Source organism: Dendropsophus ebraccatus, chromosome 9 (assembly GCF_027789765.1).
Source record: "Dendropsophus ebraccatus isolate aDenEbr1 chromosome 9, aDenEbr1.pat, whole genome shotgun sequence".
Lineage (NCBI taxonomy): Eukaryota > Metazoa > Chordata > Amphibia > Anura > Hylidae > Dendropsophus > Dendropsophus ebraccatus.
The window spans coordinates 62,137,222-62,164,944 of record NC_091462.1 but is presented as its reverse complement, the minus strand read 5'-3'; the positions used below and the strand labels follow the sequence as shown (position 1 = coordinate 62,164,944).

Sequence of the window (27,723 nt, the reverse complement as noted above, 5' to 3'; positions counted from 1 at the left end):
CAGTACCCCTGGTGGCATTGGGTACTGGGGTAATAATAGGGGGTTAGTGTTAGCCATTTTATACCGGCTAACACTAGGCCCCAACTTAGTAATGGATTCCGTCTATTAGACGGCTTCCACTACTAAGTCTAAAAAGTAAAGAAATAAAGACAAGACACAAGTTTACAAATTTTTTTATTCAAATAAAAACACCCCCACACCCCTCATTGACCATTTTATTTAAAAAATTCAAAGAACAACCGCTGGTCATCGACGTAGTCCACGGAATCCGACGTAATCCACAGGATACCGATATCTGAAAAACAAAAAGGGAGAAACACACAAAAAACACACAAACAGGAGCACAACACCCATCATTGTGAGCGGTGTTGTGCACCTTACAGTATGCAGCATCTTTACAGATCGCTGCTTACAGTCTGGCCCCCAAGGGGTTAAGGGAGGATGTATTGCCTCCCCCTTAACCCCCTGGGGGCCAGACTGATGTCAGACTGCACCCATCCCAGCAAGGAAGGGGTTAACTGACCCCCCTTCCTTGCTGGGAGGGGTGCAGTGCCGGGGAGGGGGTGGGGAGAGCTCTATACTCACCCCGATGTTGTCTCTTCGCTGGTCCGCAGCACAATGAAGTCACTGTGCTGCGGACCGGCTCATTATATGTGCGCTCAGCCGATCAGCCAATCAGCTGAGCGCACATATAATTCTAAATGTTTCTTCTAATAATGTTATTGTCATAACATAATTAGAAGAAACATTTGATGTTTTCATTAAAGTAAAGTGATGATTAGTACAGAATGCTCTATTGCCGGCAATAAGAATTACCGGCTTATAGAGCTTCCTGTACTAATTAATATTTAATGAATAAAACACATTTTCTTGGAAATAAATTCAGTTTCGTTTGTCAATAATTTAATTCTAACGAATCCATCATTGTGCAATTAAATATACTGTCAAAAAATAAATATATAGATAAATATACATTTATTTATATATCTATTTTTTTTAACAGTATATTTAATTGCAAAATGATGGATTCGTTAGAAATAAATTATTGATCAACGAAAGTGTCTTGATTACAAATAAAATGTCTTTGATTAATTTAATATAGTAACTATTAGAGGCATCGGCATTCGGCATCATTGCCGGCTATTTTTGAAGTACTCCGTACGGACCGCCTGTCAATCCTCGGCCGCATGTCCAGCCGCAAATAATGGTCTTGTTCATTTTTTACGGGTCCGTTTACGATAGGGCCGTAGATTCATACATAGTGTGCACTGTGCAGCCGCATATCCTATACTTCCCAGCATACACACGAACCACCAAAAATACCGCCGCACAATTACAGCCGCAAATACAGCCGCACTCTTACAACGTGTGAATCGAGGGTAAACCTGAACAGGTCCCTAAAAATATCTGATTTTGAAATTTTACTGAAAATTTGGAAATTTGCTGCTAATGTTTTAAGCTTCCTATTGTCTAAAAAAAATGAAAGATCGTTTAATAAATGCCGCCATCATAAAGTAGACATGTTGCTAATGCTATTTAATATATAATTTATGTGGTATAACCACTTTTTGTATACGCAAAAAAGTTTCAAAGTTGGAAAAATGCATTTTTTTTCAAATTTTTTCACATTATTTGGGGTTTTTTCATAAAGATTCGTTATGAGTATCGACTCCAATTTACCAGAAATGTAAAGTACAATATGTCACGAGAAAACAATCTCAGAATCAGCCGGATAGGTAAAAGCATCCCGAAGTTATTAATGAATAAAGTGACACTGGTCATATTCATAAAATTTGTCTCTGTCATTAAGGCCATTTCAGGCTCTGTCCTTAAGGGGTTAACAGACATCTCAGAAACATCTCTCATCATCCATTTCTAGTCAGTGCCTCACGCACTTTTTCCCCCGGGACATAAACTGTCACCTGGGCCACCCAGTTCTCAACGGGTAATTAGGATGTAAACAGTGGTGACTATGGGTCCATTTACACAGAAAGATTATCTGACAGATTATCTGCCAAAGATTTGAAGCCAAAGCCAGGAATGGATTTGAAAAGAGGATAAATCTTAGGTATTCCTTTATAACCCGATCTCTGTTTATAGTCTGTTTCTGACTTTGGCTTCAAATCTTTGGCAGATAATCTGTCAGATAATCTTTCTGTGTAAATGGACCCTATTGCTTGACAATTTATCCATTGTGCACAATTTTTTTTTACTTGCACAAGACCTCAAACATGAGTATTTTTTACACCCAGTCAGAAGGTGACGAATAGCTGCACAAAAATGTTTCTACATTTTTGAGCAACAAAAAATTTAATACAACGGCACAATCTAAAAAACTGCTCCACAATTAGAGATGAGTAATAAAAAAAGTTGCACACATACTACTTATAGAATTCAAATTTTGTTTAATAAATGAAGTGGCACAGGAAAAACAGAGATTATTATCCTCTTAAGGACCAAGCCAATTTTCATTTTTTCACTTACAAACCCATATGAGACCCTATTTCTTGCAACACCAATTATACTTTGCAATGACAGACTTAATTTTTCCATAAAACATGCTGCAAAACTGGAAAAAAAATATTTGTGCAATGAAATTGAAAAAAAGTGCAATTCTTTTTATTTTTAAGGGGTTTCATGTTTATGCCATGTGTTTCCATAACTCAAAAAGGTTGCATGTAAGCTTTATGCTGTCAGGTAACCTTTTTTTCTTCACAAAAGAAGGCTCTGTTTAACCCCTAGACGACTTAGGACGTACCAGTACGTCCTGGAAGTCTGTGTCCAGACGACCAAGGACGCGCTTCATAGCAGGTGGGGGCCGGCTGCAATCAGTTAACCTCACAGTTAATGACACACTGCAACAATTGTGCTGCAGCGTGACATTAACTCCATAAAACGCTGCGACAGCAGCGCGGCCGCGGCGTTTAAGTGTATGTGACAGGGGGAGTCCCCTGTCACGTACCGATCGGAACCCCTGCAGTGTGACTGCGGGGGTCCCGATTGTTAAAGCGGACCGCCAGAGGTCTCTCACCTGCCTCCACGTAGTCCGATCGGCGCTCTGGTCACTGAGCCTATGCAGGCTCAATGAGCAGAGCAACGATAACACTGATCAATGCTATGCCTATGGCATAGCAATGATCAGTGTAAAAATCTAAGTAATGTATGTAGAAGTCCCCCAAAGGGACTTAAAATGTGTAAAAAAAAAGTTAAAATCACTACCCCAAAACCCCTCCCCCAATAAAAATTGAAATCACCCCCTTCCCATTATATAAATAAAACATATATATAAAAAAATAAACATATAATATACCATAGCGTGCGTAATTGTCCGATCTATTAAAATATAACAAGCATCATTGCAAACGGCGAACGGCGTACACGAAAAGGAAAAATAAGCGCGGATTACCGATTTTATGTTACATTATATATAAAAAAAAAGGCCCGTTTTATTAATAATTAATTGCCAAAAGAAAGGATTTCATTAAAAAAAAAATATATATATATATATATATATAACATTAGAAAATCTGTGTAAACCTGCATGTGGTTGTCTTTGGACTGACCTATAGACTAATGGTATCATTTTGCTTTTACCACATAGTGCACTACCTAGACACAGGAACCCTCCAAAAGTTTCCATATTGCATTCTTTTTTACGATTTCACCAATTTATATCTTCATAAATATTAATTTTGGTGTTCCATCATACATGTTATGGTAGAATGAAAGATGCCATTACAAAGTACAACTATTTCTGTAAAAAACAAGCCCTTACATGGCATTGTAGATAGAAAACTGAAAGTGCTAGAGCTCATAGAAGGGGAGGAGAGATAAACGAAAGCGCAAAGAACAAAATTTGCGCGGTCCACTGGGTCATTTAGGGCCTGGTCCTCAAAGGGTTCAAATGATGTCCGTCATTTTGAGTCTAAAGTAACGGACGTTATTTAGCTGTCTGGCTTCCCCCTAGTGCAATGACTAGTGTTTGCACATTATTCTATTATTCTATTATTCTATTCTAATTGGACTTTGGGTGCGGCTTAAAAGTCCATTGAATTTAATAGTAAAAATGGAGAAAGAGCAGTGAGAATAGAAAAACTGTGTGTGAACAATTAATAAAAAATGTCTGCTGTTTGTCCGAAAATAATGATCATGTTCATTATTTTGATGCCCGCGGTAAAAACGTTATTCAATATATTGTGTGCATTGGACGTCCATCTTTCTATTGACTTCAAAGCATTGCCATTGCTAACAGCAGTTGTCAATAACTTGTGGTCAGAATCAGGTCATTTAGATATAGAACTATAATATTATGTAGCCTTAGGAACTATACAACTTCTCCATAATCTTGGTAAAAAAAAGTCTTGGGGCAGAAGAGATATAAAATGTCAGTACCAAAAATTGTAATGAAGGATTATGTACTCTTCTTTACCTTTAAAGTTTCTTTTATTACCTTGTTTACAAAAAACTTTTGCCTTTTTTAGTTTTTCTTCTGGGAATCCTTTTTCTTATTAGGTTTAATCCACCAAACATCGATTTAGGCTGCTTTTCCACTTTTACCCCAATAATACTTCTTAAGCAATACCGCCTTAAAGAGTCACTGTCGTATTTTTTTTTTTTTTTTTGCAGAAATCAATAGTCCAGGCGATTTTAAGAAACTTTGTAATTGGGTTTATTAGCCAAGTCTGCCATTATCTGCATGTAAAAAGCCTTTTCCCAGGTCCCCCCCCCCTCCTTCCTCTTTTTCATCCACTCCAAAAAATCTGAAAATTGTGACTTGTTGCAGGAGACGTACCTTGTCTGCTCTAGGGAGAGGGGAGGGGGGAGGAGGAAGGAGGGAGTTAGCCGGCAGCAGAAAGCAGATAACAGAGGATTACAGGCACGGAGCTGGGTGACAGCTGTAATCCGAGCTCAGACAGGTCACTGGTGATGTTCACAGGAGATATCCCGTGAGGGATTTGTAGATTAACTCTTTGTTGTCCTGTTTTGGTCTTTTCTTTAGCTCTCTCCATAGGAGAACAATGAAGACAGGGGGGAGAGCTTCAAACTGCTTTTTCATGATAAAAATGCATTTTTCGGATAATAAACCCAATTACAAAGTTTCTTAAAATCGCCTGGACTATTGATTTCTGCAAAAAAAAATTTCACGACAGTGACACTTTAAGCAAAATCTACAGTCAAAATCTATAGTCTAATTAACAACAGCCATATCTTTGAGTTCTAAAAATCTAAAGTGTATATCAAATGCAAAGAATTATTTAGTGGTATCTTTAGTGGTAGGTTAAAAAAGTGCTTCAGAATCCTCTTGGAAATCATCATATTGCCAAATCAGAATCAGAGTCTTATTGTTTTCGCAAAACGTGCTTCAGACAACTGCCATAGGAATGGGCATCTGAGCTGGTGTCTGTAAGCCTTGACCTTCTGATGTCTGGACAGGGCTTGAGGTAAAATTTAGACCCCTTAGAGATGCCTGAATTTTTATTTTATTTTATTTCTGGAACTTTGCTGATACTTTGCTGTTACATGACTTGCAAAGTGGTTTCTTATTAGACAATTTGGCACAGCAAACAGCACATTTCCGTTTAGCTTTAGCCTTCTAGCTTGTCTAGCTTGTTTGGGTTTGGAGAATGTTGACGAATAGTGATGAGCGAATAGTGAGATATTCGAATATTCAATATTCGTACGAATATCCCGCGAATATTCGAATATTCGATCGAATATTTGATTCCATTAAAGTCTATGGGAACAAGTATTCGATTAGTGAAAAACATCTATTTGACCCTTTGGAGGGTGAAACCGGAAGCTGGGGGATTTGAACGCTTATCGAATATTTATCGAATATTCGCGGGATATTCCTAAGAATATCGAATATTCGAATATCTCACTATTCGATCAAATATCTATTCGATTGAACAGTATTCGCTCATCTCTATTGACGAATATAAACAGTTTGGCATCTCCGCTCAGCATTACCCAGTAACACAATGAGGAGAAATAGACGCCATTCTGCTACCCTAAATAGTAGATACAGTACCTAGATTCAAATTTTTCCACCATAATGATGTCACTTCTTCCCTTGCGTGTGTCAACTGGAAATATGGCACAAGTGCACAAACACGGCAGCCAGAAGACACCTCACACCTTCAGTCCCCTCTCTTGGTTATGCAAAACGAAAAAAAAAAAAAAAAACTGCTACAGCAGACTTCTAGTGCCTCCTGAGGAACACCACCAGTGGGCAGTATGGGATACAGGAAAGCTCACTCATGTTAAAGCCATTGTCTTACAAAAGGGAAAACATAAAAAAAAGTGTCAAGTGATTTTGCTGATCACAAATTCATAGTAATTTTAGTAATGATCCTATTCCAAATTCATTATATTAACAAACTTTACCTATAAGATGTATATTCAGCCATGATACAACAACAAACCCACATGCAGTCTCTGAACATAATATCGGATACAAAAGAAGTATCAGTCTTTCCTTTATAATTTTCCTCTTTTGTATTCACCCCTGGCTTTAGCTCAAAAAAACTGCATAAAAAACTGCATGTGGGATTCCAGCCTTATGTTCATACAATCATGTCACACAAAACTGAGCAAAAAATGCTGAAATAATATGGCCCCCTAAAGTGCAGTATTGGCAGTGAAGGTTTGGATTTTCTCTGTGCTGCTTGCACATTTATGGAGTGACAAGCTGATCTACAGCCCTGCAAACTTTATGTGTGTTCAATAGAATCACAAAAAGTCTTGATGAAAATCTATTCTGTCACACTTAAATTATGCACTGAAGAGTTCTTAAATACCATTTGTATTCTTCATGGTCAGAGGCAGGAGAGGTGCCTACATCCATTTTCTCAACTATTTTAATGCAATGAAAGGCATTTCCTAATATTATGCCTAGCCACTTTCCATTATGTTCAAAAGTTCAAGGTGCCTCTCCCGAAGACATATTTTCACCAAGTACTTTTTAATCTGCTCGGCTGTGATTGGAATACATTATTGCAAGGGAACTTCGGGCTCTCTTTTCACTGAGGCTCATTATCTGCAGCAATTACCTGAAAATATCCTTTTTCCTCAGTGATGATTCAGTTGCTGTCGGTTCATGATCTTTCTTTCCTTTCCATATTGCCCTGTATTGCCCTAATGTAGCAAAGATAAAAACAGCCAAATTGGAAGAACATAAATGGCAGATAAGCATCATCCATCAGATAGTCATTTAAATATTATTTTTTAGGCCTTACATGGTTTTCAACCTTATTATGCAAGAGTGTAATGCACTAAGCAAGCCATATGTAATTTCCAATGCTAATATTTTCATTTCCTAAATTATTATTACAATTGGACCAATATATTACAGCAATACATTCAAGAACAGAATTTCTTGTAGAAATGTAAATGTGATCTTGTCTTAACCTGTGGTAGTATTAGTTCTGCTGCATTTTTGTAATATCCAAATGACCACCTAAACCAATGTTCTCATATAAATTGGGTTGAATCCTGGCACTGTACACTAAAGTTCCAGTAGATTAGCTTTTAACTTTGCTCAAATTTTTTCTTCTTTTTAAAAAAAAAAAACATTGCTTGGCTTACCAAATCTTAAAAACACATAGAATTGAGATGACATGATCATGTGTTTCCATGGCTCAAAAAGGTTGCATGTAAGCTTTATGCTGTCATGTAACCTTTTTTTCTTCACAAAGTAAGGCTATGGTCACACATTTTTTTCAGTTCTGTTTAAAATGATGTCCGTTATTTTGAGTCTAAAATAACGGACCTCATTTAGCCGTCTGGCCTCCCCTTAGTGCAATGGTGTTTGCACATTATTTTAGTTTGGGGTTACTAATTGCCCTTTGGGTGTGGTTTAATTGAAAAGTCCATTGAATTTAATAGTAAAAACGGAGAAAGAACTGTGACAAAAGAAGAACTGTGTGAACAACTAACAAAAAACGTCCGCTGTTTGCAAAAGATGTCCGAAAATAATGATCATGTTCATTATTTTGCTGTCTCCGTTAAAACGTCCTCTATTCAATGCATTGTGTGCATTGTATGTCTGTCTTCCCATTGACTTCAATGCATAACCATTGCAGTCAGTTAAATCGCAGCAAAAACTGACGTTTTCTAAATATCAAAATCGGACACCTTTTCTCTATTTTTGACGTTGTGTGAACAAGTACTGGCATAAGGAACTGTAGTATTGTCGAATTCAAGTGAATGATGTGTAGCTGTCTCTTCAAGTAGCTGATCAGGAGGGTGGCTCGGTGTTGGTTCCCCACAGTCCTGGTATTGATGACCTATACAGAGCATGAACCATTGACTTAAAAAAGTTAATACACCTTCTTTAGGCAATATTATCGAACAATAGAGTTATACAAGTAAACACACACAGTATTTTCCATTAACCCCTTCATGACCGAAGATCAGTGATTAACTGACAAGGTCACAATAAAGCAGCGATATTCTCCTCGCCTTAATGCTCTTATTTTTTCACCTACAGGGTTGGTTGGCGTGTAATTTTTTGGCACTCAAATTAGCAGCTTAAATTTTTATTGGTATTAAATTGGTATACAAGAAAAATTTTGACCGCTTTTTATAGATTTTTTTTTTTAGGTATATAATTTTAAAAATCAGCAATCCTAAAGTTTTTTTTTCCCTTTTTTCATTTACGCTGTTCACTGTATGAGAATAATATTGTTATGTTTGATAGATCGGACAATTCTGCACGCTACGATATATAATATGTTTATTTGTTTTTTATTTTTTTACATATTTCTATTTTTATAATAGGGAAGAAGGTAATTTAAACTTTTATTGAAGTTTACTTTATAAGGGTTTTTTTTAGAAACTTTTTTCTTTTACACTTATTTTACGGTTCAATATGCAATTATGAGATTGTATATACTGATCAATGCTACTGTATGTCAGCAGACTCTGTGAGGAGATGGCAAATCTGATAGGATGGAAGTAAGGAGCGTCAGTGTGTTTCAATGCCAAACTGGTATCTTTTTCAATCTCAATCCACTTGAGCTTAAGAAAGACGTCATATTGGTGTTGAAACGCGTTGCTCAAATGTACTGTATGAAGTTTTATTCTACAATAAAAATACATTGTCTAGTTGATATCAGAGTTGCTGGTACCTGTGCCAAAGCATGAATTAGTGATCACTGCCTGCCCTATATTGCTACTTTGATAAATCTGTCGCACTCGAATACTGTCCTGGTTGCACATAGACACTACGACACTGTCCACAAAACTGTTAATCACTGCTCCATAGAGCTTAAAGAGTATACAATACACGGGGGAGCAGTCAGCATAGTTCTGTGCATGGCAGCTTCTGCCCAACAAGCTAGCTCTGTATCAATATAGCTCTGAACTGGAGTAGAGAGGGGGAGTGGGGACCAGTTCCTGACACAAATGTTAGAGACAGCAGAGAGGCCCGTGTCGCCCCTTACCGCTGCCACTAATGGTGCGTTTACACAGGCAGCTTAATCTGACAGATTTTGGAAGCCAAAGCCAGGAATGGATTTGAAAAGAGGAGAAATCTCTATCCTTTATGACCTGTTCCCTGTTTATAGTCTGTTCCTGGTTTTGGCTGTCAGATAAATCTGCCTGTGTAAAAGCACCATCATTCTGATAATTATAAAATGTATATATTGCTGAAAAGGAGTACAAAATGAAAAAAGGGTTACTGTCCAGGAGTCTCTATTATCTAAGGGGTTATATATACTGTAGGGATCTTCTCAGGGGATGGTGTGTTTGGACACAGTTCACAGCAGACTTGGCTTTTTAAAATAACAGCTTGGCGTTTATTGGCAGCATAAAAAGTCCAGAAAACATAAGTACAGCAACACCGTGCTTTTTAAGAACAAAACAAAACAAAAAGGTCTTGCCCGTCTAGGCACTTACTAACAAGCAGGTCACCTGTCTGACACTTCAATCCGCGGTATCGCACGGTATGAATAAGCCCCAGCAGCGGCAGTATTCTTTCAAGCTCCCAGCAAACACAGCATGCAGGCTGTTCACTCCTGGCTGAGAGCCCTCACCTGCATCTCTGTGGAGCTCTTACCTTCTCAGGCTGATTGCTCACCTGATGGCAAAACCCAAACTGAATCGGGGGGAGGGAATGGCAAGTCCCATTACCAAAACCTACCTGCCATTCCATGTAAATCCAGGCCCGGTAAAAATAAATAATAACTCATAATAATAATAACAGATCCCCTCCTGGACTTACCATCTCACCGTGCGCATCAACCTAGGTGAGATGTACACCCCCTCAAACACATCTCCTGTGACCTGTCTACAATACCAAATGGTTGGTTATTTTTCAGGACTTTAGCTGCTTCCTTTTTTCCTGCATGATGGCCATAGCTTTTAATCTGATCACCCTAATATTAAGAAAGAATACACATACAATAAAATTGTACACTAATACAATGCTTAAAAATGTGTTGTTTTTTTTTTATAATAGTACTCTAAATGCACCAAAAACCACAAATACAAAATAAAAGTAGGAAGTTAAGCACAAGATTAATTTCCCAAGTACTTTAAAAACTTTCACACTCATAGCTACAATTTTTTAAATCAATATTCTGTGAAGTTACCAATATCAAAATGTACTGTTAGTCCAACAAGCCTTATCGGAGTAAGAAGTTCATCAACCTCACAGTGATCTATGACTTGAAATACTGTGCATCTTATCAGACCTTTTCCCCATGGGCCCACTGCTATAATAACTTGTAACCTTGGGCATCAAATACCAGAAGCTTCACTAAATTTAGAATTAAATTAACAACCAAACCATAAGCTGGACTGGCTCAATATGTTTTCCAAGCTCTAACAAACTAGAACTTCTGTCATATAATACATAAACTTTATTTTGTATGTCAGTAAAACAGATTTTTTCTCTAAATCATGCACATGTAAAACAAACAAACAAAAAAATAACCCTGCCATGTATATTGTATTTTTTAAATCACATAAAAATTGTGCCACTTTTGTATGATTTAACCCCTTAAATACAAAGCCAATTTCCATTTTAGAGCTTTTGTTTTTTCCTCCTTGTGCTTAAAAGGCCATAGCACTTGCATTTTTTAACCTAGAGACCCAGAAGAGCCCTTATTTTTTGCGCCACTAATTGTACTTTGCAATGACAGGCCTAATTTTTGCATTAAGTACTCTTTGCAACCATAAAAAAAATTAAATGTGTGGTGAAATTGAAAGAAAAAACAATATTCTTTTATTTGGGGAGGTTTCGTTTATGCCGCTCGCCCTGGGGTAAAACCGAATTGTTATGCATATTCCTCAAGTTATTATTATTACAACAATATGTAACTTGCATACATTTTATTTTATTTGATAGCTAGAGATGAGCGAACCTCGAGCATGCTCGAGTCGATCCGAACCCGAACTTTCGGCATTTGATTAGAGGTGGTTGCTGAAGTTGGATAAAGCCCTAAGGCTATGTGGAAAACATGGATATAGTCATTGGCTGTATTCATGTTTTCCAGACAACCTTAGAGCTTTATCCAAGTTCAGCAGCCCCAGCTAATCAAATACCGAACGTTCGGGTTTGGATCGACTCGAACCCAAACCCGGTTCGCTCATCTCTATTGATAGCTTTTAAAAAATTAAAACCTTTCTTAAAAAAATATATGTTCCTTAAAATTGCTCTATTGCCATGCTTATAGCGCTTTTATCCTTTGGTCTAGGGGGCAGGAGTCATTTTTTGTGCCATGATCTGTACTTTCTATTGGTACCTTGATTGCACATATGCGACTTTTTGATTGCTTTTTATAACAATTTTTTTCACTTACGCCATTTACCATGCAAAATCAGTAAAGAAATAAATTATTAGTTCGGGCGATTACACACTTGGCAATACCAAACATGTTTATTTATTTTTATATATAAAATGGGGAAAGGGGGTTGATTTAAAATTTTATTAGGGGAGGGGATTTTTTCTTAATACAGTTTTTTTTTTTTTTGCACACATAATAGAAGTCCCCCTGGGAGTCTTCTAGTATCACTACACTGATCTCTGATTGAGATCTATGCAGTATAGATATACTGCATAGATCCATGAGATCAGTGTTCTATTGCATTTTGCTGCCGCAGCCAACAGCGATAGAATGCCGAGCCGGGATCAGCGTCATTACGGTGAAGATGCGGGGATCACTCCTCCCCAACCCCACCCACTAGACCACCCGGTAGCGGAAAAGCAGATTTTAAATGCAGCTCTCAACTTTTACAGCTGCATTTAAAAAGCTAATTAGCAGGCATGGCGATCGGACCGTGCCCACTAATAGCCGTGGTCTCAGGCTGCAGATAGCAGCCGGCATTGCGGCGGTTTAAAGCGCAGACCCCCTCTGGACGCCCTTAACAATGCCAGGGCGTATAGTTACACCCTGTGTCCTTAAGGGGTTAAAAGAGCAATCTAAAAGACCTAATACACACAGACCTACAGTATATTATAACTATCTAATTCTGCTATGTGGATTCTAGAATACAAAGATTCTGGGATCACTACCGATTAAGGGAACAAGCTGGGATGTCTATCAAGCAACTTCATTATAATTCTATGGGCTGCTGGACACAAATGATTGACAGTGGGAAAGTGAAGTGCGCTACATCATGCTTCTCCCCTTTTTGTTTTCCTGATCAGTGGGGGCCTCACTAGACCTTGACCGTTTAGTAACATTTCAAAAAAGACCTTAGGTTCAAAACACACGCATTGCTGTATCTGATCATGTGTAAGTACAACAGGATTGCACCTTTTTACAGATGCTGCTGGACTCTCTCTCTCCTTCAAGTCTATTTGCCTACAGTTGGGCTTGGGGGCTTACTAGCGTGCATTCAGTATTGTACATAAGTGGCCTAGTTGGACTTCCTAAAAAGTGCTGTTGATACTTTTTTTTTGGTAATGTTCTATTTCTTTCTTTGGCAAATATGGGTCAAATGTACTCTCTGGGATACCAGGAACCAGCTCGCCACTTACTAAGATGAGAGATACATACTGTATAGTCCAACGGCAGTGGAAACATGGAATAATGGGAGAAAGAAAGTTAAATGACTTCCATAGGAAAGGACTTCCCAGTTGAAGATCACAAAAGCTTTAAAATCTAATATTACACACAAAAAATGATATGAATAGAAACATGTCACTCTATAGTGTAAAGAAACCACTATACAAAATATGATGTTTCGTAGTTGGGAGCAACTCTACACACCCCTGATTATGTAATATAACCTGCAAATACTCCAGTACAATATACATGGCACTAACTGCAGGTGAAACTAACTCACACAATGCAGCCACAGATTGGCAAGTAGAGTAAAACTGGGCACGTTTAGTTTTTTAAAAGAGAAAAACGAATTCAGGTTTTATTAAAAAAGAAAAACAAATAGTACATGATAATGCCCAGTGAACAAGCAGTGGAGAGAAAAACAATTACATCATTTGCATAAGAAAGACGATATCCCAATAAATGGAGATTAATAACTAGTGCACAATAAGCAACATGACCTGCATAAGCAAAAGAAGAGAAAGCATCAATCCCTGAGATTTAACAAAATAATTGCAGGACTGACAAGATATAAAAAAAGAATAGGAGGAAACTATTTCAATAAGGAATCAATTAGCCAAACAGAGCAACATCAGGAAGACATGTCTCTTTGATAGAATATTGTAAGATAACTCTGGGAACAATTCCTTCTAGAAAAATGCAGGGGATTTTGAAACAGATGTACAAGATTTCTTAGAAGGCAAAGCCAAAATCCAACAGGAAAAAATAACAGGTGGGTGAAATATGTGCTAGATGAGTAAACACTTTTAACCCAGTAAACCCCACCCCACATTGCACATGCCTGGCAGATGTGTAGGAAAAGTACAGCAAGCAAATTTTAAACAATAATAATAATAATAATAATTATTATTATTATTGAAAATATGGAAAAAAATAAAAATGAACCTCGTACAGACTAACTATAGAGAAGGGCAGCACAGCCTGGAGGAGGGGAGTCTGTTTTTAGCTATATGAGGTACACAGGGAGCTGCTGTTTGTAAGTACAGTTACCAATACTGTAAATGTAACTATTTTACTATAAAGTGGCCAACCGAGAGTTTGGAAGAGTTGGTGGCTGAGAGGGCAGGAGACTCTGTAAGATATCATATGGTGTCCACAAAGAAAGAAAGAGAAAGCTATGCCCAAAAAGGGGGAAGGGGTGGCACATCCACAAATCATTAGACGTGTAATTGAAATATTAAACTGTACTCCGAACTATAAATAATCAAGTAATCTTTATTAATGTACAAAAAACAGGTGCAGGACAAACAGATTAAAACCATTTAAAACCAACAAAACACATACACGGAACTGTGCAAAATAAGCACTGGCCCGAGAAGTACCCCGACATATACAAATGTAAAGACCCCTTCTATGACCTCTATGATGTTACAAAACTGCAATGCAAGCAAGTACCTGACATACAATGTGTACAAATGTATAGGATAACCAGTAATAAGTCAGTACAAGACAAGAAGTAACAGAAGGTAAATGTGGCCAAATAAGCCCATATAACAAGGGTAAATATCACCATAGAAGGGAGTCCATGTCGGGGTCCAAGAAGCCCCACGCGTTCCGTCTCAGCCACAAGACTTTCTCAAGGGTAATAATAGAGGGGAATTATGGCATATAAATAGCACCTGCAATCAAAAAAATCATCAATATCCATACCTATAAGGTTTAAAGCCTCGCCCGTCGGGTAAACCCTGCTCTGCATTCTCACACATGGCCGCGGCGTCCACAAAAACACTATGCGCATGTGCACGGCTCGCTAGTTCCTCCCTCCCCAATCATGTGAACAATGACGTCAGAATAGACAAAACTTTATTGACAGCAACAAGAAGAACAACAACACCAATAAAAACAGTATATGCGCCGCATATATTCTGAAGTTTAAGCCCCTTTATATATAGCCATGCCGTATCTGCCAGCATGGGAGCAGACACTGGCATAGGTTCCCACCTTATTGTGAATATAGCGCTATTAAGCTCCACTAGACATTCAAATATAACTAAGTGGAAATCATAACCAAATCTCGTCCATAAGTGCAAACTATATACATCACTATTGAGTACATCATAAAAACTTTTAAATACAAAGAATATGTGAAAATATGAGCAGTCCAGTATTAGTGATACATCACGCAACAGTGGCACATATATATTTAGGACGCCCTACAGCCCCAGCAGAGAGATCCATAAATTAAGCATATAGAAGTCCACATACATCTGCTATAGACCCAAGATAACATTACATATATCACTCAACATACAACATAGGACCCACTGTCGATGGCGTAACCCGGCTGTAAGTGTACAATTCGGCGCATAAAAAGTATATAAAATAAAATAAATAAACAAATAAATAAATAAATCTTGTTGCCATTACGATACAAATATTATAAATGTGGAGAGCGGTAATGAAATTGCTAAATTCCCAAGAACTTATCCCAGTATAGTGTGTACAGAGCCACGGTATAGACATATAGTATCGGGAAGGCTCGTATATTATTGGAGTATCAGCATTAGTGTAGAGATTGTCAAAATGACAACCAAAGAGATATCACGCACAAATACAAACCTATATTACAAAGACTGCAAATATATAACACAGTGCTTAAGTCCTTTGGTGCACCCAAAATCCTACCACAAAATAATAAATGGGAAAACGCAATATGAGAACAATATTACAATAAATAGCGCATATCTAAAAAAATTAAAAAAAAACACAGAAACAAAAATGAAGAACGTACACAAAACGTCAATACAAGTACTACAATGTACTTAACGGCGCATATCTAGTGAGGTATATACTATATGTCGCAAACCCAACACGGGTAGATATGCCAAAAAACGTATTAAAACTGCCTAAATCACTAAAGTCACTAGAGTCATGCTGTATATAATAAGTTAAGAGAGCAGAGGGGTATCATTAAGAGAATGCAGAGCAGGGTCTCCAAAGAGGAGAGTTATACCCACGAGTGCCGGGCAGGCTTTATAATAGATCAGCACGGTAAACTAGTCATAGTAGAAGGTCATAATCCAATAAAAGGTCAAATCATTAACCATTAACTATAGACTAGAGACTGCGGGGCCAGTTTCGCTGTATGTAGCAAAGAGCAGTATTTAAAAGCACATAAGGAAAGACTAATGGAAACACACATGCGTCCAAAACTCTCCTCTTTGGAGACCCTGCTCTGCATTCTCTTAATGATACCCCTCTGCTCTCTTAACTTATTATATACAGCATGACTCTAGTGACTTTAGTGATTTAGGCAGTTTTAATACGTTTTTTGGCATATGTACCCTTGTTGGGTTTGCGACATATAGTATATACCTCACTAGATATGCGCCGTTAAGTACATTGTAGTACTTGTATTGACGTTTTGTGTACGTTCTTCATTTTTGTTTCTGTGTTTTTTTTTTTTTTTTTAGATATGCGCTATTTATTGTAATATTGTTCTCATATTGCGTTTTCCCATTTATTATTTTGTGGTAGGATTTTGGGTGCACCAAAGGACTTAAGCACTGCGTTATATATTTGCAGTCTTTGTAATATAGGTTTGTATCTGTGCGTGATATCTCTTTGGTTGTCATTTTGACAATCTCTACACTAATGCTGATACTCCAATAATATACGCGCCTTCCCGATACTATATGTCTATACCGTGGCTCTGTACACACTATACTGGGATAAGTTCTTGGGAATTTAGCAATTTCATTACCGCTCTCCACATTTATAATATTTGTATCGTAATGGCAACAAGATTTATTTATTTATTTGTTTATTTTATTTTATACACTTTTTATGCGACGAATTGTATACTTACAGCCGGGTTACGCCGTCGACAGTGGGTCCTATGTTGTATGTTGAGTGATATATGTAATGTTATCTTGGGTCTATAGCAGATGTAAGTGGACTTCTATATGCTTAATTTATGGATCTCCCGGCTGGGGCTGTAGGGCGCCCTAAATATATATGTGCCACTGTTGCGTGATGTATCACTAATACTGGACTGCTCATATTTTCACATATTCTTTGTATTTAAAAGTTTTTTATGATGTACTCAATAGTGATGTATATAGTTTGCACTTATGGACGAGATTTGGTTATGATTTCCACTTAGTTATATTTGAATGTCTAGTGGAGCTTAATAGCGCTATATTCACAATAAGGTGGGAACCTATGCCAGTGTCTGCTCCCATGCTGGCAGATACGGCATGGCTATATATAAAGGGGCTTAAACTTCAGAATATATGAGGCGCATATACTGTTTTTATTGGTGTTGTTGTTCTTCTTGTTGCTGTCAATAAAGTTTTGTCTATTCTGACGTCATTGTTCACATGATTGGGGAGGGAGGAACTAGCGAGCCGTGCACATGCGCACAGTGTTTTTGTGGACGCCGCGGCCATGTGTGAGAATGCAGAGCAGGGTTTACCCGACGGGCGGAGCTTTAAACCTTATAGGTATGGATATTGATGATTTTTTTGATTGCAGGTGCTATTTATTTGCCATAATTCCCCTCTATTATTACCCTTGAGAAAGTCTCGTGGCTGAGACGGAACGCGTGGGGCTTCTTGGACCCCGACATGGACTCCCTTCTATGGTGATATTTACCCTTGTTATATGGGCTTATTTGGCCACATTTACCTTCTGTTACTTCTTGTCTTGTACTGACTTATTACTGGTTATCCTATACATTTGTACACATTGTATGTCAGGTACTTGCTTGCATTGCAGTTTTGTAACATCATAGAGGTCATAGAAGGGGTCTTTACATTTGTATATGTCGGGGTACTTCCCGGGCCAGTGCTTATTTTGCACGGTTCCGTGTATGTGTTTTGTTGGTTTTAAATGGTTTTAAACTGTTTGTCCTGCACCTTTTTTTTGTACATTAATAAAGATTACTTGATTATTTATAGTTCGGAGTACAGTTTAATATTTCAATTACACGTCTAATGATTTGTGGATGTGCCACCCCTTCCCCCTTTTTGGGCATAGCTTTCTTTTTCTTTCTTTGTGGGTATATTTAGTAGTATGCCAGATTGGGTAGAGCACCCCTTTATGTATTTTTTTCTGATTTGAGTAGTGCCTTGTCCCTTCCCCTTTTTTTATATCATATGGTGTGGGACCCTTGGATGAAGTTTCTTGAATCAGAGTTTCTGAGTTCCGAGTCCTATTTTAGGGGAAATATGTGTTTTGTTATTGTTGTTGTTGGTTTTTTTTTGTTGTTTTTTTAAGGTGAAGTCTGGAAGGTTTGTGTTATAATGTCTTTTTTTATTTATATTGTTTGCTATGTTATGTTTGCTCCATGTTTTATGTTGATATGTATTGGTTTGTTATTTATAAGTAAAAATTGCTACCGTAATGAAAATTTAATTTAAAAAAAAAAAAAAAAAAAAAAAAGTGCGTCTGCATCTTGAGGACTGTGTCATATATAGTGGACTACATCGGTGAACAGAAGATTTTATTTTTTAAATAACATGGTCACACAACGGTGTGGGGGTGTTTTTATTTCAATGAAAACATTTTTCTACTGTGTTTTGTCTTTTTCTATGCATTTTAAAGGCTTAGTAATAAAAGCTGTCTGATAGCATACATTACTAAGCTGGGGCTTAGTGTTAGCCTGTAAAACGACTAACACTAACCTCCACAATATTACCCCAGTATCCACACAGTGGGCCACAGGGGTACCGGGAAGGAGAACGCCAGGTAAAAAACAAAACAGATGCAGCCTAGAAATACCAGGTTGGAGGTTAGTGTTAGCCCTAGCTTAGTAATGAATGGTGTCAATCAGAATACTACTAAGCTTTTTAAGCGTGTAAAAAAAGAAAATACACAATAAAAAGAGGTTTTTGGCTGTGATGTCATTCGAAAGGCTCCCTGTGATCTTGCTGCAGGGAACCTATCCACCCACCAAACCATTAACCCCTTAAGGACCGGGCCTAAAATGGCCTTAAGGACCGGAGCAAATTTTATGAATATGACCTGTGTCACTTTATTCATTAATAACTTCGGGATGCTTTTACCTATCCGGCTGATTCTGAGATTGTTTTCTCGTGACATATTGTTCTTTACATTTCTGGTAAATTGGAGTCGATACTTATAACGAATCTTTATGAAAAAAACCAAAATAACGTGAAAAATTGTAAAAAAATGCATTTTTCCAACTTTAAACCTTTTCTGCTTATACAGAAAATGGTTATGCCACATAAATTATCTATTAAATAGCATTAGCAACATGTCTACTTTATGTTGGCAGCATTTATTAAACTATATTTCATTTTTTTTTAGACAATAGAAAGCGTAAAACATTAGCAGCAAATTTCCAAATTTTCAGTAAAATTTCAAAATCAGATATTTTTAGGGACCTGTTCAGGTTTAAAGTGTATTTGAGGGGCCTGTATGTTAGAAAGCCCCACAAAGCACCCCATTTCAGAAACTGCATCCCCCAAACTCTGCAAAAGCAGATCCAGAAAGTTTTTTAACCCTTTAGGGGAGTCACAGAAATAAAAGCTAAGTGTGTAAGAAATTTGAAAATTTTAATTTTCTGTGCAGAGATTTTATTGTAATCCAATATTTTTCATAATTATAAACTTATTACCAGAGAAATGCACCCCAATATTTATTGCCCCGTTTCTGCAGTTTATAGAAATACCCCATATGTGACCCTATTGCGCTATTTGACGCAACCACAAGCCTCAGATATAAGGGAGCGCCTAGTGCATCTCAATGGCTCCGTTATATTTGGTCATTTCTGACTGTACCACTTCAGGTTGCCAGAGGCTCTGGGGTGCCAAAACCTAAAAAACACCACTAAAGGGACACCATTCAGAAAACTACACCCCTCAAGGAAAGTAACAAGGGGTGCGGTGAGCATTTGGAACCCACAGGTGCTTCACAGATTTTCCCAACAATATGGCGTGAAAAAAGACAAAAGTATTTTTTACACTAAAACGTTGTTCTAGACTTCAATTTTTCATTTTCACAAAGGGATAAAAGGAAAAAAAAACACAAAACATGTAGCGCAGTTTCTCCCGAGTACGGAAATACCCCACATGTGGCGATAAAGTGCCAAGCGGGCACAGGACGAACCTCCAAAGGGAAGGAGTGCCAATTGGCTTTTGGAAGCTGGATTTCACTGGAGTGGATTTCAAGGGCCACGTCGCATTTACAGAGCCCTCGTGCTGCCAAAACACTGGAAACCCCCCACAAGTGACCCCATTCTGGAAACTACACCCCTCAAGGAATCTAACAAGGGGTGCAGTGAGCATATGGACCCCACTGGTGACGGGCACAAATGTGGAACAATGTGACGTGAAAGTGAAAAATTTCATTTTTTCACTTTCACGGCAAAAAATGTGCCCGTCATCAAGGGGTCCATATCCTCATTGCACCCCTTGTTAGATTCCTTGAGGGGTGTAGTTTCCAGAATGGGGTGACTTGTGGGGGGTTTCCACTGTCTTGGCAGCACAAGGGCTCTATAAATGCGACATGGCGTTCATTATCCATTCTAGCCAAATCCAACCTCCAAAATCCAAATGGCGCTCCTTCCCTTCGGAGGCTTGCCCTGCGCACACATGGCGCTTTATGTCCACATGTGGGGTATTTACGGACTCAGGGGAAATTGCTCTAAACATTTTGTGTGTTTTTTTCTCTTTTAACCCCTTGTGAAAATAATAAATTCAAGGCTAGACCAACATTATAGTGTAAAAAATGTAATATTTCATTTTCACGCCACATTGTTCCATATTTGTGCCCGTCACCAGTGGGGTCCATATGCTCACTACACCCCTTGTTACATTCCCTGAGGGGTGTAGTTTCCATAATGGGGTCACTTGTGGGGGGTTTCAACTGTCTTGGCAACACAGGGGCCTTTTAAATGCAACATGGCCCCTCGAAATTCATTCCAGCCAAATCCAGCCTCAAAAAACCAAATGGCGCTCCTTCCCTTTGGAGGCTTACCCTGCACCCGCATGGCGCTTTATGTCCACATGTGGGGTATTTCCGTACTCAGGGGAAATTGCTCCACAAATTTTTTTTTTTTTTTAGCCCCTTGTGAAAATGAAAAAATCAACACAAGATTAATGATTTAGAGTAAAAATTTAAAACAAATTACACCAAATGTTGGTCTAGCCTTGATTTTTTTCCATTTCCACAAGGGGTTAAAAAAGAAAATGAACGCAAAGCGTGTAGGGTAATTTCCCCTGAGTACGAAAATACCCCACATGCGGACATAATGTGCCATATAGGCACAGGGCAAGCCACCAAAGGGACAGAGCGCCATTTAGAGGCTGGAATGGAGGATGGAGGCCATGTCGCAATTACAAAGCTCCTGTGCTGCCAGGACAGTAGAAACCCCCCACAAGTGACCCCATTCTGAAAACTACACCCCATAAGGAATCTAACAAGGGGTGCAGTGAGCATATGGACCCCACTGGTAACAGGCACATATGTAGAACATGTGCCGTGAAAATAAAAAATAAATTTTTTTTCATTTTCACGTCCCAAATGTGGCCGTCACCAGGGGGCCATATCCCCGCTGCCCCCCTTGTTAGATTCCTTATGGGGTGTAGTTTCCAGAATGGGGTCACTTGTCGGGGGTTTCTACTGTTCTGGCCGCACAGAGGCTCTGTAATTGCATCATGGCATCCTCTAATGGGAATGGCGGCCATACCTACTTAGCTGGGGAAAAGGGACAATTCTAATTTATTTGGGGGTATTAGGCCAATTATTAGTTTATAAGGTTGAAAATGACAGGTGTCCATCAAATTCAACCTGTGTTGATCCAGAGGAAGGCAAAAAACCCTCGTAAGGCAGACGACAGTAGCCTCATCACAGTGAAAAAATTCCTTCCCGACTCCATAATGGCGATCAGAATAATCCCTGGATCAACGTGACCCCTGAAATAGGAATAAGGGACAGAATTTAGATAATGTAGAACCCCAGTGACGTGTGGTATGCCTTGAAGCGATCCAGTATGCAGAGGCTGGGGTGATCAGGACAGGTGTCACACTGGAAAATGGCGTCCTTCCTGATCCCCCTGTTACGCCACACTCTGCACTTCTTCTGGGGTCTCCTGTTTTCCAGTGTGGGGGACGTCACCTGGAAAATGTTGTCCTGGTGCGATACGGGGTCCTTCATATCCAGAAGCGCTGGGTCCGCTCCATGGCTGCTAAATATTAGGGCGCTATTACTACTTCTGATGTGTTCAGATCGTGCCGCAAGCTACAGGGCAGCGAGGGACTGGAAGAGGGGGTGCTGGTATAAAAGTTATCCCCGTACAGGTGGTGACCTTTATCCAGCAGTGGGAAGATCAGTTCCCGGACGATTTCCCCACTAACTCAGAGGATGGGGGGGGAGGGGGCATCTGGGGGCTGGATTTGGGTGTCCCTTCCTTCATACACTCTAAGTGCACGTGCACACTGCGGAATGGCGAAGGATAACCCTTTGTGCATTCCGCAGCTGGCACCCACCGGCAGACTGATGCGGGCGCGCGTCTCCGTCCGTGTCATAGACTCCATTCTATGCACGGGCGGATTCCGCTCTCCGTCAAATGTGTTCATTCTTTGGACGGACGATGGAATCCGCCCGTGCATAACATGGAGTCTATGACACGGGCGGAGACGCGCGCCTCCATCAGGCCGCCGGCGGGTGCCAGCTGTGGAATGCACAAAGGGTTATCCTTCTCCATTCCGCAGTGTGCACGTACCCTAAATCTGTAAGTGTACCCTAAAGTACTCTCACAGAGTTTGTAGAATTTCACGCCATACCGTGATCTTATTGGGACGGTACTGGCGGAAAAGACGTGTCTGGGGGGCAGCGTACGCTACGCTACCCCCAGATACGTCATTGGATGATGAGGATGAGGATGAATGGAGGAACGAAGGACCCCCCATTCATCCTCACTGGCTGTTTCGGTGTTGGAGGCAATAATAGCGTATGCGTCCGACACCGAAAACACCCTGGGGGTCATCTTTATACGGGGATTGGTATATGGGGTATGTAGTGGTGTAGTGTAAAACTTTATTCCGTGTAGTGTAATGGTGTTTTTTACATGTTTTTTTAACATTAAGTATAAAAAAAAAAACTACACCAAGAAAGGAGTTGCTGATAAATGCCGCACTTATGTGCGGCACTTATAAGCAGACCGTGGCTGTAGGATATAGGAAAAAAACACTCTACGCCAAAAAGGAGGAGTTGCTGATCAGCGGCGCACTTACGTGCGATGCTGATCAGCACTCAGCGGCGATAGGGTGCGGAAAATAGAAAAAAAAAAAATTGGGAAAAAAAAAAAATTGGGAAAAAAAAAAAAATCTTTCTTCAACCCTATAGCTACTGATATGTGTATTATATACACTTATCAGCCGCTAGGGGGCAGTAGAACGCCAATTCCGGAAAAAGCCGAAGTTTGACGACGCTGGAGCCGATGATTACCGATGGGGACCGCCGGAAAAAGACGAAGACGCCGACGAAGACGATGACGCGTTCGGAACCCGGAAGTCGCATTCGGAACACGGAAGACGCGATCGGGACGCTGGATCCGGTGAGTATGGGTCAATACCTGCTCTGGACACCTCAGCTACCTAGCTGAGGTGTCCACAGCAGGTATTTAACCCTTTCATGGGGTACTTATATCGCCCGGCGCTCCGGACGTGGCACCGTGGCCACCGTTACTTTTAACAGTAATGGCGGTCGGTGTCGTCCTTGGACAGCACCGACCGCCATTGCTTTCCGGGCCATCGGGTCACCGGTGACCCGGAAAGCTGCAGATCGCCGCCATATGCTTATCTGAATTGATCAGCCAATAGCGGCGATCGTCAGCACGGGAGGGGTTAATCACCCCCCGTGCCGACAAGCAGGGATGGCCTGCTATACATTATAGCAGGCCATCTTCCCCGATCGCTGCGTGTGTACACGCAGCGATCGGGGAAACCGCGGGCGTAAATTTACGCCCGTTTGCGTTAAGGCACGGGTTTTGGGGGCGTACACTTACGCCCGCGGTCGTTAAGGGGTTAATGCAGGTATGCTATTGCATTCCCACTTAATCCTCTAGGGGCCAGACTGGAGGGTAAGAGGGCAGGTACTTATACTTACCTACCGGCTTCGTGTTGCCACCTATACTACCGTTTAAAAGTTTGGGATCACATTGAAATGTCCTTATTTTTGAAGGAAAAGCACTGTACTTTTCAATGAAGATAACTTTAAACTAGTTCTAACTTTAAACAAATACACTCTATACATTGCTAATGTGGTAAATGACTATTCTAGCTGCAAATGTCTGGTTTTTGGTGCAATATCTAAATAGGTGTATAGAGGTCCATTTCCAGCAACTATCACTCCGGTCAAAGTCTCTGTTGATGAACTTGCATGGTCCCCCTAGGGACAGCACTAATAATCTCGGTCTTCAGGTCGTGGAAGATAAGATGGAGTACTTGGGTATCACCATTACGAAGGACATCTCTAACTACCCCCTCTATAATCTCAGACCCTTACTGGCTAGGTTTAAAAGGAAAGCGGAGGTTTGGGCAAAACTACCTCTCACGATGGCTGACAGGGCAGCCTTGATAAAAATGGTTATTCAACCTCAAATTTTGTATTTTATCAGGGCTTCTCCGACCTGGATTACTGTTGGGTTCTTTAGATCCTTGGAACGGGTTTTGAATAAAGTTATTTGGGGTAAGAAGAGGCCTCGTACACGGTACTCCACCTTTACATTGCCTATACAAAGGGGTGGGTTTGATCTGCCAGATTTTATGTTATACTTTTACGCGATTAACTTACTTCAGATTTGTAAGCACGTGCACTCTCCGTTGGGCACGTTTATCTTGGAGGGGCGGCCTGCGTGCTCAGAGTCCCTTCTCACATACATGGAGGGTCACAGATCACAATTTGGTAGTACTTATATGTTCTCTAAATTAAGGGTATGGGATAGAATATGGGTTCATATACGTAATTTGGTAGGTATAGAAGCTTGCACGATTTTCTCCCCGTTATGGGAGAATCATAATTTTTTTGTTTTTCACGATATTGGTTATTCGAAGAAGTGGAAAGAAAAGGGTATATTTAAGATTTCACAAGTTTTTAGGGACGGGGTAATTATGCCCTTTGTGGATTTACAAAAGGAGTTTGCACTTTCGGATAAGTTTAGATTTTATTATCATCAGTTAGGGCACGCTGCCTCTACTATTGAGAGGGGTAGACTTAGAGTAGTAGATGTGGAGTTATTTTGTACTCTTAAGAATACGGGGTGTTTTAGAAAGGGGGAAATGAGGAACATATATAATGAGTTAAGGGACATACGGGCTTGCAGGCCACTGCTGACTAAGAAGCAGTCGTGGGAAAGAGAGATTGGGCCAATTTCTGAAGATGATTGGGATAATGCTCTAGCAAGTGGTAGTAGAGTCTCCTCTAACAAAAATCATCAGTTAGTACAATTCAGAATTATCAACAGGCTACATTTCTCCCCGGCTGTCTTAAGTAAAATGGGTAGAAACGTGGGTGGACTATGCCCTAGATGTGGCCAACAGGAAGCGAACTACACTCATATGTTGTGGAGTTGCAGGAAGTTGAAGCACTACTGGGAGAGTGTAACTAATGCTATTAAATCTGCGACTGGTATATTATTTCCTTGTAGTGCTCTGTATACCATCCTGGGGTGCACTGTCCAACTGGGTAGAAAGGCGTGTTTAATCTCCAAGCTCCTGTTCTTGGCCAGATTGCAGATTCTACATAACTGGATTATGGTATATCCCCCAACGAAGGATAACTGGTGGGAAGCAGTTCGTAGGGTTAAAAGTTACGAGATGATACACTGTCAGCATAAAAAGAATGGTAATAAGATCTTTAACGCAATATGGGCTGGGTGGCCGAGTGGGGCTGCTGAATAAGTGTAAGAACTACACTGATGGTTTTTTTTTTTGCTCTCTCTTCTCTTCCTCTCGGGTTGTGGGTGGGTGGGCGCTGGGCCAAGGGTTGGCTCTGGGGGGGCTAGGGAGGGTGGGTGGTCGGGGGGGGGGGGTTGTTGTTTAAATTGTGCTGATCATGAATTCTGTCTTAAAGGCTATTGTGATAAATAAAATACTTTCTAATCAAAAAAAAAACTATCACTCCAGTGTTCTAATGGTACAATGTGTTTGCTCATTGGCTCAGAAGGCTAATTGATGATTAGAAAACCCTTGTGCAATCATGTTCACACATCTGAAAACAGTCTAGCTCGTTACAGAAGCTACAAAACTGACCTTCCTTTGAGCAGATTGTGTTTCTGGAGTGTGAGGATGATCAATATATATTCACGATCTTGAATAAAATATCCCTGATCACTCATATTTGGCAAAGTTCCTCAAGAGGTCTGGAAGGAGGGAATCGCAGTAAAGACCAGCTGATCCAAGCATTGATGGAAGATGATGCCCGGCCAGAGCAGCCTGTGGTCTCCACACCATCATCGGAGGCAGCAGAGGGTCCGGTTCTGGAATCAATGGGGCACCAACGTACTGGTAGCGCCAGTCCGCAGAATGGTACGGACTCTCCTTTACCTTTGATTCTCCAACAGATGACCGACTGCGACCAAGCTTTGCGGTTGGAGCTTATACGGGAATTTGCAGCAGCAGCAGCACGACAGCAGGAGGCTGATCGAGAATTCGCAGCACGCGAACGCCAAGCTGAACGAGAATTCACCGCACGACAGGCAGAGGCCGAGAGGCAGCATCAGCTGGAACTAGCACGTGCCCAGAGGTCCAGTAATTTCCAACCCAACCGTGAGTCCAGTGAGACGGGACACCTTAAACCCCGTTTAGATCACTTCCCGGTGATGGAGAAGGATGGGGACCTGGACACGTTTCTCAGAGGCTTTGAGAAAATTTGCAGACAGTACCAGTTGCCTTGTGAGCAGTGGGCGCGGTACTTGACCCCAGGACTGAGAGGCAAAGCCCTGGAGGTTTTTGTCTCCTTGCCCAGAGACAAGGACGGTGACTATGAGGCCATTAAGCAAGCCCTCATCCAGAAATACAATCTCTCGCCAGAGATGTATCGGAAACGATTCCGGGCTATGCAGCGTGGACCTCATGACAGTTACTCAGATGTCGTTGATGGATTGAACACCAACTTTCACCAGTGGATCGAAGGACTGTCTATCCACACCTTTGAGGATCTCAAAGACCTGATGGTCAAGGATCAGTTTTTGCACCTGTGTCCCGCAGAAGTTCGTCAGTTCATCTTGGACCGAGAACCCAGAGATGCCGCGCAAGCAGCCAAGCTGGCCGACACGTACACCGCCAGAAGCCGGCAGTGACCAGCTGGAAAGGGGGTAAGCAGACTTCTACCAACTCTGTCCCTGCTACTCGACCCTCTGGGGGTTTTACCCCTGTGGTTCCCCACCAAACCTGTTGCTGATACCCGCATCTGTTTTATGTGTCGCAAAGGGGGACATATTAGTCGAGACTGTCCCGAGAGGAAGAAACCAACCCCTGTGCCCAAATCACCGGTTTCCCCATCTACTGTTTTGTTCGTGGGTGGACGGGGAGGGAAGCTCAGTGATAACATGCAGGCCGTTACCGTGGGTAACAAAATCACGATGGGCTTGAGGGACACTGGGGCGGAGATCACCCTGGTTCGCCCGGAACTGGTGAACGAAGAGGACTTAATCCCTGGGAAAACACGAACTGTGACT

At 40.4% G+C, this 27,723-nt stretch overlaps 1 protein-coding gene across 3 annotated transcripts in view; it reads right to left on the bottom strand.

The window, feature by feature from the left end:
* Positions 1-27,723, bottom strand: part of GULP1 (GULP PTB domain containing engulfment adaptor 1) — a 378,289-nt gene that overhangs the window by 187,139 nt on the left and 163,427 nt on the right. For 2 of the 3 annotated variants that reach the window (XM_069983509.1, XM_069983513.1), the window contains exon 3: positions 7,053-7,137. The exons of the other annotated variant lie outside the window; for it this stretch is intronic. The gene's annotated coding sequence lies outside the window, so the exon portion shown is untranslated. The remainder of the gene's footprint in view (positions 1-7,052; positions 7,138-27,723) is intronic. 3 annotated transcript variants of the gene reach the window in all.